This window comes from Lissotriton helveticus, chromosome 4_1, assembly GCF_964261635.1.
Source record: "Lissotriton helveticus chromosome 4_1, aLisHel1.1, whole genome shotgun sequence".
NCBI classification, from domain to species: domain Eukaryota; kingdom Metazoa; phylum Chordata; class Amphibia; order Caudata; family Salamandridae; genus Lissotriton; species Lissotriton helveticus.
The window spans coordinates 267,525,599-267,538,352 of record NC_136063.1 but is presented as its reverse complement, the minus strand read 5'-3'; the positions used below and the strand labels follow the sequence as shown (position 1 = coordinate 267,538,352).

At 43.5% G+C, this 12,754-nt stretch overlaps 1 long non-coding RNA gene across 2 annotated transcripts in view; it reads left to right on the top strand.

Moving 5' to 3' along the window:
* Positions 1 to 12,506, top strand: part of LOC144828516 (uncharacterized) — a 363,899-nt gene extending 351,393 nt beyond the window's left edge. For both annotated transcript variants that reach the window (XR_013610477.1, XR_013610478.1), the window contains one exon: positions 12,034 to 12,506. This is a non-coding gene — a long non-coding RNA (uncharacterized LOC144828516). The remainder of the gene's footprint in view (positions 1 to 12,033) is intronic.
* Positions 12,507 to 12,754: the final 248 nt, after the last annotated feature.

Genomic DNA, 12,754 nt, shown 5'->3' with positions numbered 1-12,754 from the left:
CTCCAGCCAGCTGCCTATTACATTACCTGTCCAAAGCATCACCCCTAGTTTATAAATAAGTATATTTAAGACTTAACTTGCTATGATGGCCCATTCATTATTATAATCCGTTGTTGAAGTGTTGTAAACGTTTGCACTCGCCCTGCCTCGTCCGGTTTATATGCAAGTCAGAATCCTTAGATATAGCTTGCATACGTAGGAAAGAAGCGTGTTTTAAAATAGCAAGCTGTTTGATGCGCTCTTAAACCCTGTGAGTTAGCTATTTACCCCAGGGGATAGAAACAACTACAAAATCGGCAACGTAACGTAAGGAGTACGGGTAATAGATTTAACATGGCCAAGTTAAAGCGCTATGAAGCATACTCACATACCCTGACGTGCTTCATGGTAAAGCGTGTGCAGATGGAGCGTGGTAAACAAAGATAGCAGGAATGGAATGTATGGAGTGCGGATAATAGATTTAACAGGCTAAGTTAAAACGCTATGAAGCATACTCGCATACATGGACATGCTTCACGGTAAAGCAGCAGGGAGTGTGCGCCATCATGTTGCCTTCCTTATCACGCTGCCCAGGAGTCAGAAGGTGGACAACATGGACAGCGAGAGGGGAGCATGGAATTTACAACTTGAACGGCTTGAGGAGGTGAGGGAAGGGCTAAAGGCAACAATGTCACCGGGTGAAAAAAAAGCAAAAGAGAAAGCAGGGTAACCTGACCCAGGAGGGGGGAGGAGGGAGGAGAAATGCGTCTCGGCCGGAGCAGGGGGCGGAGCAGGGAGAGCGGGCTTTGAAATGCACTTCACACGGCCGGCCGGTCGTGAAACTGAAAGCATGGCCGGCCGGCCGTGAAAGCCTTTGATGCCGCAGGGGGTGGAGCGGCACCAGCTGGGAGAGTAGGCAAGGCAGGCGGCTGGGGGCATGTGCACGCGCTTTTAAGCTCAATGCACATGCGCATTGAGCTTAAAAGTCACGGGCACTGCAAGGAATCGCCACGATTCCTTGCTTCTTAGTTAAAAGTTGTTTAAGCCGCAATAGGCTCGTAAGCTCGATGCGCATGCGCATCGACAGGCGAGACCTAAAAAACCTTTAGGTTAGTGAAACAGAAACATTTCTCTAACTCGACTCATGCAGATCACCTGTACCTCGAAATCTCCACACTTAACGATTAATGGAAAAAAGATGCAGGCCTTCGAATTCTGTGAGTTGGCCCAGTATCTAAAAACAATTCTTTGTTGGTCTCGCAGAGAAATGCATAGTATTAACACAAGACGAAAAGCCACGTAGAGGAAGAAATCGTTAGATAAAGGGAGAGAGGGGGGATGGGAGTGGGAGAACATAGAGTGATAAAGTGGGGAGAGAAAAAGAGAGATAAATGAAAGAGAGATTTAAATCGAACGCATCAGAAAAATGAAGGGAAAGATAGAGTGAGAATGTGCTTGGCAGAGTAAGGGAGAGCGGTACAGAACAGAGAGAGGAAGACAGAGGTAGGGGCAGGAAGAGATGAGGCAAACTTGGAACTCAGCTGGATGGACCTTTATCTCAAACAAAATCATGTCAATAACATTTTAATGACAGTGAAGCAGATTTTGCCCCACAATAACGACAGAGAGGAGTACGTTTGCAAACCATGAAGGTTTATTAGCAAATTAGTACATTTACAATCTGGAATCAAATCAACTAAGCATAAATCAATAGTCACCTGAATACAGCATGTATGAATATAATACAGGCAATTCAAATTGGGAAAGGCAAGTACATATGATTAAAGACAGTGGGCCCGATTCACAGAATTAGCTTAAGACAAAATCCTAAACTTACTACTTTTGGTATTCACAGAATGCACTTACTACTTTTGGTATTCACAGAATGGATTTACGACTAGTAACTTTACGTCTGCACTCTACCCGGGAATTACGGCCCGGAGGCGGAGCTTATGGCTTGGAGGCAGAGCTTGTGGCCCAGAGGCGGAGCTTGTGACCCGGAGGCGGTGCTTCCGGCTTGGAGGCAGAGCTTCCAGCTCTGAGGTGGGGATTTAGCCATGGCTTAAATCTCCACCTCTGGCCGAAAGCTCCGCCTCTGGTCTGCAAGCTCCGCCTCCAAGCCGGAATCTCCGCCTCCGGGCCGCAATTTCCAGCCCGAGTGCGGACGTAAATTTAGTAGTCGTAAATCCATCCTGTGAATACCAAAATGTCCATTCTGTTATGATCATTTAGAAAATATCGATCATTTTGTATATGTTTGTCCGGTTTACCAACAACCTAGAAGCATGTGGCTGAAACTAGTATGTCGGACCTTGAGAACTAGCTCTGCGATGGTCGCCAAGAGGATATTGAAATCTGGTTTTAATGATATCGCAGTAATAGGAGTAGCTAAGTTCCTGAGTTGGGCATGGGTACTACGGGAGAAAAATGGGGGGGGGGTCGTAATAGATATGTTATCGTATTGTCGGGCTACTGTAACCACTGCGTGGAATTGGAAATGTTATTGGTTTTATCATGATGTGTTTAAAGTCTTGTGCGTGGGATATATTTAATCTCTTCTTAAGAACTGATGTTAAATTGTAACTATAGGTATTCATTTTTTTAAACTTTATTGACAAATTATGTAAAGACAGTTTTATGTCTTACCAAGGTGTACATATGGTTGTAACCATTTGTAATTAATTGACTGTCCCGTCTTTTAAGACGAACAATCACAGTAAAGACTTTTTGAATTGAATTGAATTGATAATGAATTAAGGTAATGTGTGTACTAATGTTACACGTAAATTTAATATAACATGTAGCTCTTAGCCATACTTGCACATGATTATTAAAGATTTGGGCCTCATTTAGGAGGCTCTTTACTCCATCTGAATTTCACTTTTTGAGACGTTCCCTGGCGCAGAAGCCTGTGCGATATTCATCAGGAAGCACTAAGCCACTTTTTTGGGATTATTGCTGCCTGATAAATATTGGTCCCTTTAACAAAGTTTTCTGCACTAAAGGGGCGTGCAATGGGAGTTGCTGGGAGCATTCCATGGCTTTTTGACACTGCCCCAGGCGGCACCAAAACTTACGCCTCCCAGGGGAGGCATAAGGGAGGCACAACGAGGAGAAATATCTTTATTTCTTCTAGTTTTTCCTTTTTCTACGTGTGCTGCATTCTGCAGCACACATAGAAAGAGGAAAAAACCTCTTGTGATTACTTTTGTACATGAAGGCACAGAGAAGCGCTGGATGCTTCCCCCATGCTTGGGGAAAGGCCTAGTATGATCTGGCTTGGCAGGGTCACTCATGCACCAGGCAAACAGCAAAGAGCCTTGTGAGGCACGCCGCACGAGCGGTGGCAACTGGCACAGTGCAGGTCACAAAACAAAAGAAAAAAAAAGAGAAGAGGCTACGTCTTGAAAAGGCCAATCTCCTTGAGGCACAATGGCAGGCCCACATAGAAGACCGGCGTGGGCGGTGGACGGGCAGAGGTGAGCCACTCGGGTAGAGACGCTCCTAATCCTTTACCCCCTCGCCACTTGCCTCTCTCCTGGCACAATCGACATACTGGCAGCTACTAAATGGCATGGTGGTTGCCTGCATGATGGAAGGAAATTGTGAGTGATTGCGCAGAGCAGCCTAGACCCCTACCGAGTGTCCTGTTTTGGCCGCAGGAACTAGAGTTGGGCCCAACACTAAAGAGACTACATGATACGGAACCCACACACTAGCAGTGATTTGCTGGACAATGTGGCCCAGAGTAGGGGAACTTCTGACTACTAAGGTGGACACCACGAAAGGGCCTTGTGGAAGGACAAGAGAAGTCATTGGCAGTCCTACAGACCAATAAGTAGGGCTCTGACAGCTGCTGACAACAGGGGAACACACAGATCAAGAAACATGGGCAAGCCCCGGATCAAAACAGGAAGTGCACAACAAAAGGAAAGCAAGACGCTACAGGTACCTACGGGCCAAGGGCCAGCTGAGCAGGGGGCTTCAGACCAGGCATTGCATGTGCATCTGGACAAGATTCTTGCCACTATAGCTGACACTAAAACAACACTACAGCAAGATATTGGAGCAGTGTCATTGGGCCTGGGATTACTGCAGGCGGAACACCGTAAGCTGGTTGACAGAATGAAGGAAGTCAAACACACAATGGAAGTAATACAACCAGAACAAACAGCTACGTCGCATAAGAAAATCTGACATCAAGAGTGATAAACCTGGAAAAGCGATGGAGGACGCCGAAGGGCGCAATAGGTGCAACAATATACGCGTGGTAGGAATCCCTGAGGGCACAGAAGATACGGACATGGTAGCATTCTTAGAGGGGTGGCTGCAGAACATGATGGCTCCTGGAAATTTCCCAAAATTTTTTCGCTCTCGAGAGAGCACATAGGGTGCCCTCACGCCCTCTGGCACAAGCCGGCCAGCCCACCCAGTGGTGGCATGCCTCCTACATTACAAGGATCGAGATATCCTCACAGAATGCTCGCACAAACGGAATCTTTGTAAATGCAAATAGTAAAGTATCTATATTCCCAGACTACACAGCGAAGTTCCAAGCCCAACGAGCTACGTTTCTGGAGGCATCTCTGCTCTGCGGTCGGAAGGCATCACATACACCCTACTGTTTTCAGCAAACTACGTGTGGTACTAGATGGGGCAACACACCTCTTTGACTCCCCAGATGAGCTGTGGTCCTGGCTGGAGACATACAGGACTGGGGCTCCAGCGCACAGATTGAGTAAGGAGGTCACATCTACAGTCAAGCCACAACAGAAATGATTTAGACAGTTGTCTAGAACATTCCAACTGTGGAAACCCTCAGCTTCACAGACAGCACAGGACAGTAAGGCGATGCTTCAAGCAGTAACAGAAGTGTTGACACAACAAACTGAGAAAGGCATCTCAGGGAAAACATCAGAACACAGCGCAGAAGAATCAGATTCTGGGGACTCAGCCAGAAGTGAGCCAGAAGTGAGCCAGAGCTTCCAGACGTAACACTACAGACAGCAGATAACATCATTTAAACATGATTGGAGGTATGAGGGATCGAGAGCTGCAACAGGTTCAAACGAAGAAGTTGACTGACCTGATTGACCTCGAACAACACCATCTGCAGGTAGGCTGGATATTGGTGAATGAAGGTCAGGGATGGGCCCTCGATGAAGTGAACAGGACATGACGGGAGGGGCACCAGCCACAGGAGGGGCTGAGGTCCCTATAATGGATCAATGAGGCCATCTGCAAAGGAGCAATATGTGGTTACTTTCTTGTGCACCCCCAGTAGATAGCCCTCTCTGGTTGGTTAGAGGGGACTGTCTTATATTAATGCTTTTTAGGTTTTACAGGTTTGGGCGGTCAGCTGTTGCGAAGCTGCCCTGGGGTGATGGAGTTTCTTGTTTAGGGTGGTTGGTGGTCCCCAGGTGTTTGTCCTAAACATGGTCTGAAATAGCAGAGGGATTGGGGAAGGGGGAGGGAAAACTCACGTAAATAGTAGTAATTGCTATAGGGACACCTCAGTATCACAAACTCAAAAATATGACCTGGAATGTGAGAGGGTTGGGTTTGATTGCTTAAAGGCACAAAATGCACAGTTATCTAACACGTACAGGAATACATATTGCCATGATACAAGAGACACACCTCACGCTAGAGGAAAGTACAAAGCTGAGACGTAAATGGTGTGGACAAATTTATGCAACCACATACTCGACATTCTCGAAGGGGACTCTTATATGGATTACAGCGGGCACCCCATTTCAATTAGACAGATCCATAATAGATACTGAGGGCAGGAAGACTTCCTTCAGGGTTGACTACTGGGCAGAGTAATTACACTCTGATGCATCTATGCCCCGAATAAGGACCAAATTCAATTCTTAGGCAAGGTGTCTACGCAGCTTGCTACGCTAGATACATCCCACACGCTATTGGAGGGAGATTTTAACTGTATGGCGGATGTGGAAATGGACAGGTTGACTCCACATTTAAATAACACCACAGTATCCAAAACGTCCAAAGGGTTCTGGACTTGGTTAGAAGGGTCGGACATGGTGGACATCTGGAGATCGCAGCGTAGTAACACCTAAGATTATTCATATTATTCACACATGTATAGGCTGCATACCAGATTAGATATGTTCACATGTTCAGCTCAGCTGGGACTCGCCGTCAAACACACAGAATACCGTGGACTGTTGTGTTTCTATTTAGGACCCTAATTCGATATTCCCGATTTATGCCCTTATGTGGTTATAATAAATAATATCCTTATAAAGGCATAAGAATCATATCCATATTTAGTAATAGCCCATGCAGTCCAAATACGGCAAGGCTACTCCCCTAGACTCCTAGAAAGTACAACGCGTTCTTTAAACAAACCAAGCCTCCAGCAGCCCGGGAATTCCCCCTGCTTTTGTTTTGATTTGCACAAGAACTCCTGGAGTCCAGAAAGAACTGTTAGATCTTAGTGACGTCTTATGTCCAACATTACGTCAAACCCGGCACCTTTCAGGTATAAATATACCAAGGTTGCCTTAAGCAAACACACAGTGGTTTGGAGCAGAGCGGCTATCTACTTGCCTTGAAGCCCAGCTGATGCGAGAGCCGAAGGAAGCCGCCCCTCCCTTTTGACGCACTGAGAAAGACGCTGTCTTTTTCTCCAGCCGAGAAAATCCAGCTCCGGTGTTTCAAGTCACCCTTGCGGGTTGCTGGGAGATCGAGTCCTGAGAGAGAGATACAAGACCTCCTACATTCTAGAACCAACGTACGGAGCTGACTAAACCCTTAAGAGAATTCTTGATGCAGATTCTTGGCAAAAACCAACTTAACTTAAACTGCAACTTACTTACTCCTTCCCACGTATTAGGCTTAGGTCAGGTACACCGGGGTAGGCGTATATTAGAAGCACCAGTTGAGTACGTTAGTCAATGTTTTTATGTATGTATATATTTTATCAGTTTTAAAGTATCATATGGCTAAGTAACCATATCAATGCTTTAACAGTATTATTTTATAATACTCCTTTTACTGTACGCACTTTACTTCATGATAAGTATTGCAATTGTGGCAATTCATTTCTCTTGCATGAGAAAGAAGACTGCTCAATAAATAACACCTTTTATTGAAAACGCCCGTCTCTCTATTTCTCTGCACTCTGGTGAAAAACTAAGTATGCACGATTGACTGAGTGAAATAACTGTCTATTGTTTTCACACAACTCTAGAGATACACTCTTTATTCTGAGGGAGCAAAGTTGTCATGTTATATGGTTGTCAGAAGCTAATCCCTTCTTGTCTAAATCAGGAGAGTTAACTCTTTCCTGAACATTCGAGAAAGTTTCTAGTGACCTCTGAGCTAGCTGGCAAAACTAATTAAGTCTAATATAGTCAGTAGAGACCTAGATGACCTCAGTCCTACATCTACACTGCTGTCTATGTTATTCCAATCCGCAGAGCCTATTGGGAATATAGGAACTACACTACAGGACACACCATATCTGATCACAACCAGCTCATGCTACACATTTGTGCCATCCGTGAGCTTACTTTGATACCCACGGCGGCTAGACCCCACCCTTCTTAAGGATGTTCCCTTCTGCACGTCATTACACAAGATGGTGGAGGAATACTTTCAAGGCACTGCCAGCTCTAGAGCGGTAGAATGGGTAACCTGTAAAATAGTAGTAAGGGGACACTATAAGTCAGAGAGTGGGAATACGTAGACAAATCTTAGAAGACCTCACAGATCTAGAGGCTCAGCTACATGATAGGTAAGCCCAATTGAAGATGGAGGAGGACACACTGGGTAGATTAAGGGAAAAGAAAAAGGAATACGATAGCACGCTTGAGAGACTATGGTGCTTGGACGCACGGGAATATCAAGGGCGGGTACATGCAGAAAGGGGAAGAGTAGGTTGTATGTTTGCATGGCTAGTGCACCCTGAAAATAAGGGATGCCCCATTTCCCGAATTCAGTTGGGAGACGACCAGATACTATTTGGCCCTAAGGACATAAATGATGTATTTAGGACCTATTATGTAACACTGTACAACGAACCGAGGCCCCTGCCATGGAAGATGTTAGTTGATTATCTGGAAGCTTTACCCCTGGATAGATGGGAAGACTTAGAAGGACTTGTGACTCAGATGGAAATCAAGGCTGCAATTAAAGAAATGGCCAAAGGGAAGACACCAGGCCCAGACGGCATTCCGATAGAATTCTATTTGACTTATGCACAGACACTGGCACCAAAGCTGGAGGCAATGTATTCTGAGGCCTGGGAGAGAGGGGAACTGCCTTCCTCGACTTCCAAAAGTCAAGACGGCGACTCCATGCACGTCAGACTATCGGCATCTATCGATGCTAAATGTTGACTTTAAAATTCTGAGCAAAGTCTTAGCGGCCAGAATCTTGCCATTTATGACCAGCTTGATCCACAAAGACCAAAATGGGTTTGTACCAACTAGGTCCACGTCTGGGAACTTGCGGAGGCTTTTTCATGTTATGCACCACCCTGATAGGAACTATTATCCAGATGCCCTCATTATGTCGGTAGATTTCGAGAAGGCGTTTGATTCAGTAAGGTAGGACTTTTTAGAAGCCACAATGGAAAGGATGGGGCTGGGGGAAAGGTGGACTAAATGGGTGAACATATTGTACATGCACCATATGGCAAGGGTCAAAACAAATGAGGTGGTGTCGGAAACGTATAGCAAACATAGAGGTACTAGACAGGGTTGCCCACTGTCCCTGTTGCTATTTGCGATTGCAATAGAGCTGCTCGCTATTGCCTTCAGACAACAGAGCCACAGTCTGGGCATACGGCCGGGGAATAATATGCATGTAACTTGGCTCTATGAAGACAAATTATTATTATATCTGAGAGACGGTGGTCAGGGAGCAGAATGGGCATTATATATCATGGACACTTATGGGAACCTGGCGGGACTTAAACTTAAATAAAGCCAAGACATATGCCTTCCCAGTAACTACTGAGGGCATGCTCCCAGTGGACCTCCCTGCCGGTCTGACTTGGTCCCCCCGCTCCTTTAAATGCCTCAGTATTCAAATATTTCATACACTGGCAGACCCAAGGGAGGGCAACCTGAACATGGTTTTGAGGTCCTTAAAAACCTGTTTGCAGTTTTGGCATTCACTTAAGCTACCTTTGATGGCTCGCATAGCTTTTTAAAAAATTATAATGCTTCGCAGGGTACTATACTATTTTATGAACTTGCCAGTGATAGTTACTCCTACATGGTTCGCAGACCTAAATCAGACACTCAGCGAACTAATATGGGATGGATGGCGGAACAAAGTATCCTTAGAGATATTACAACGGGCACCAGAGGAGGAAGGATTAGGTGCACCAGACTTAGAGCTGTACTATTTAGCGGCCCAACTCCAGTGGCTAGCCCAGTGGGTAGATGGTAAAAATCTGGAATTGCTAGAAGAGGAAGGGTGGACAAACAGCCAAAGTTGGCTGGTGGGCAAGTTGCTGCACCCAGCGGTGATTGTTCCCAAATCCAACGTGCTTTTACAAGCGGTGTTATACTGCTGGAAGATATGTCGTCGACGCACAAACGTGGACCATCCCTATGCCCCTGATATACCTCTAGTGGTCACACTATACTCAACAATTCAGTTCGCAGAATGGACAACAGCTGGGATAACCACTGTGGGAGATTGCTTCCTTATGTGGGCATCAATACCCATAGATGACCTTATGATGCAAACTGATCTCCCACATGGGCAATTTCTGACATACTATTCAATGACCAAGACTTTTGGGGAATTATGGCACAATAACTCTCAGGAGCCACAAACACACAGGATCCTTACCTTGGTCGTGGCTAGACACTTGATTAAATGGCTATATAGGTCACTACTAGACACAGATAAGAAACCATTGGACCGTACTTGTGCGAAATGGGATTAGGAGAGCTTTGACGGACAAGGATTAGAGCAGAGTATTAGATGGCCCCAGACAGGTATCCAGAAATACTAACTTTAAGGCGATATAGTTTAATTATGTGCACATGATATTACTGACACTTCACTGGCTGAACATCATAAGAGGAAACATGACACAAGGTTGCTCTAGATACGGAGTGAGGGATGTGGGGTGTGCTCAAATGACCTGGGAATGCACAAATTCTATATTGTGAGACCATCCTTAACATAGCATTTTTGATATTTCTTTAAATTCCTTATCAGATTCTGAAGCTTCTCTCCACTCTCTCTCCGAAATTACATCTTCAGATTGGCCAAAAACACAACACACTAAGTCTAAATCATTATAAATATCCCTCGCTTCAACAGGTTGATCATTGTCAGCAGGTAATCTAGATAAACAATCAGCAAGAAGATTATTTTTGCCAGGTACATATTCAATATTAAAGTTGTGTTCCATTAGCAGTGGTTTGTGATCGATACTTACTATGAAATTGGAACCATACAGGTAATGTTTGAAATGAGCAATGCACCAGCATGCAAGAGCTTCACACTCAATTACAGAATAGGATGGTTCAGCTCCTTGTAGACTTCTTGATGCAAATGTGATCACTTCATCTTTGCCTTCACTATTTTGCAAAAGAACAGCACCTAAACCCTTTTGGCTAGCATCTGTCAAAATGATGGTCTTATCACACGGATCAAATGCTTTAAATGGAATGGCATGGGCTACTTCATATTTAATTGAATCAAATTCCTTAGTACACTCTTCATTCTAAGAAAATCGAATGTTCTTCTTCAGAAGAGATCTAATGTTGTAGGTTTTTAATGCACAATTAGGAATAAACCAGTCATAAAATTCTATGAGGCCCATAAAAGACCCTAATTGATCCTTGTCATTAGGAATCCCTGTTTAGGTTGTACGCAAGAAGTTTGTTGAATGGTTTGGACTTGGAAAAAATCTTTCTTCAGCATCACTTGTTCTTTGCTATTGGAATCAAGGATGATGCCAAGATTAGCTTGGTCTCCCCACCCTAGAAGACACACCTCATCCTTTGCTACATATACTGTACCTTAAGATTTACTATCTCTAAATTCAAAGTCAGCATTAAATTCACATCAACAACATCAATGATCTTTCCGCCATAGCCAATGGGATGTACACAAGACTGATTAAGAGTTTGCTTAGGAAAGGAATGATTCCTAAGCAAACTAAGCAAAGAGATTCACTTATTAAGGTGTAAGGAGAACCTGAATCAGCCAACATTTGTACACTATTACCATTCAAAATTATATTAAACAAATGTATTTTCAATCCTTGAGGATTAACACCCCAAACATCGTGATAGGAATCCATGGTGGTGAAAATGTCATCGTCTTCACTGGATGATATATTTTATTCCATTTCAGTTTCAACATTGTGAACCTTTTTGGATGTGGTATTCCTTTTAGCTTTGCAAATAGCAGAAAAATGTCCTTTCTTGGAGCATTTGACACATATTTTATCAATGGCTGGACACGATAAAGAATTAGCTAGATGATTGGTACTGCCACATCTATAACACATAAGTATCTTGCTGGGTGTAGTGTTACTGTTCCTTTTATCTGCTTTGGGACTTTCATTAGACCTTTTGTATTTAGATTTAACTGCACACACTTTCTGGCTATTGGTATCTGTTATAGACATTTGTTCCATGTATGAAGAAGTGCTTTCAATCCTTGTAGCAATTTTCAAGGCTTTTTGTAAAGTTAGATCAGGTTTGGATAAAAGTGCCTCTTGAACTTTTTTGTTATTGGTCTTTTCGACTAACTGATCTTTCATAATTTCTTCTTCGAAGTCTTTATATTCGCAAGAAGAAGCAACAATACGTAAAGCGTTCACCTTGTAATTGGACTCTTTTATAGAACTTGTGTCTTTCCAAAGTTATATTTTTACAAGCTTTGAAATTAGCGTTTAAAGCTTTGATAGAAGTGGCATATTCGTAAATAGTGTTATCACCTTCTCCATTGCCAACAATAACATTTTCCTTAGGAATATGTTTTAATATATTGCGACCTTCAGTACCTAAACAATGTCTAAGAACAGCATATTTCTTTTTACAGGTAAAAGACTCCCCATCAAGAGTTTCAAGATAGGCTTCAAATCCTTCTCTCCATTATTCCCAATCAATTTCTGTGGAAGCAGGATTGGGTAGGAAAGGCGCAGATGGAGAAATACTTTGAAACATTATTGGAGTCTTATTAAATTAGAACAAAACAAAATGTCCCAAAAGAAATAGGATTAAAGCTGGTAAATAATTGTAAAAATTACAAAATGTTTAAATATGCTAAATTGCTCAATTCTGTGAAAACAAAATGTAAAAGCTGTGCACATCAGCGTGTGGATATAAGCAATGTGCTTAATTAAAGTGGCACTTGTTTGGAATGAAGTTGAAGAATTGTAATCAGCATGAAGCGCTGTAGAATGGCAACAAAAAAATCTAAGTTATAAGCAATGGAAAATGCCTGAAACTGTGTCAATCAGCGTGTAAATATAGGCATTGTGCTTAAATAAAGTGGCACTAATTTGAAATGAAGCTTCATGCCGAAACGTGACAATTAAAATGCTGTGCAGTGTCAATGCAAAACGTGGTTGGCAATGGTTGGCAAGAATGAATGTATGAATGTATTCAAAATAGCTGCACGCTGCATACAATGCATGGGTTTACCAAAATGCCCTATGCACACACTAATAAGTAATCATACAGTAGCGTCTATGTCACAACACAAGTACATTCAACCAAAGCCAACAGAAACAAAAGAGATTGCTCTGCACAGTATCGCT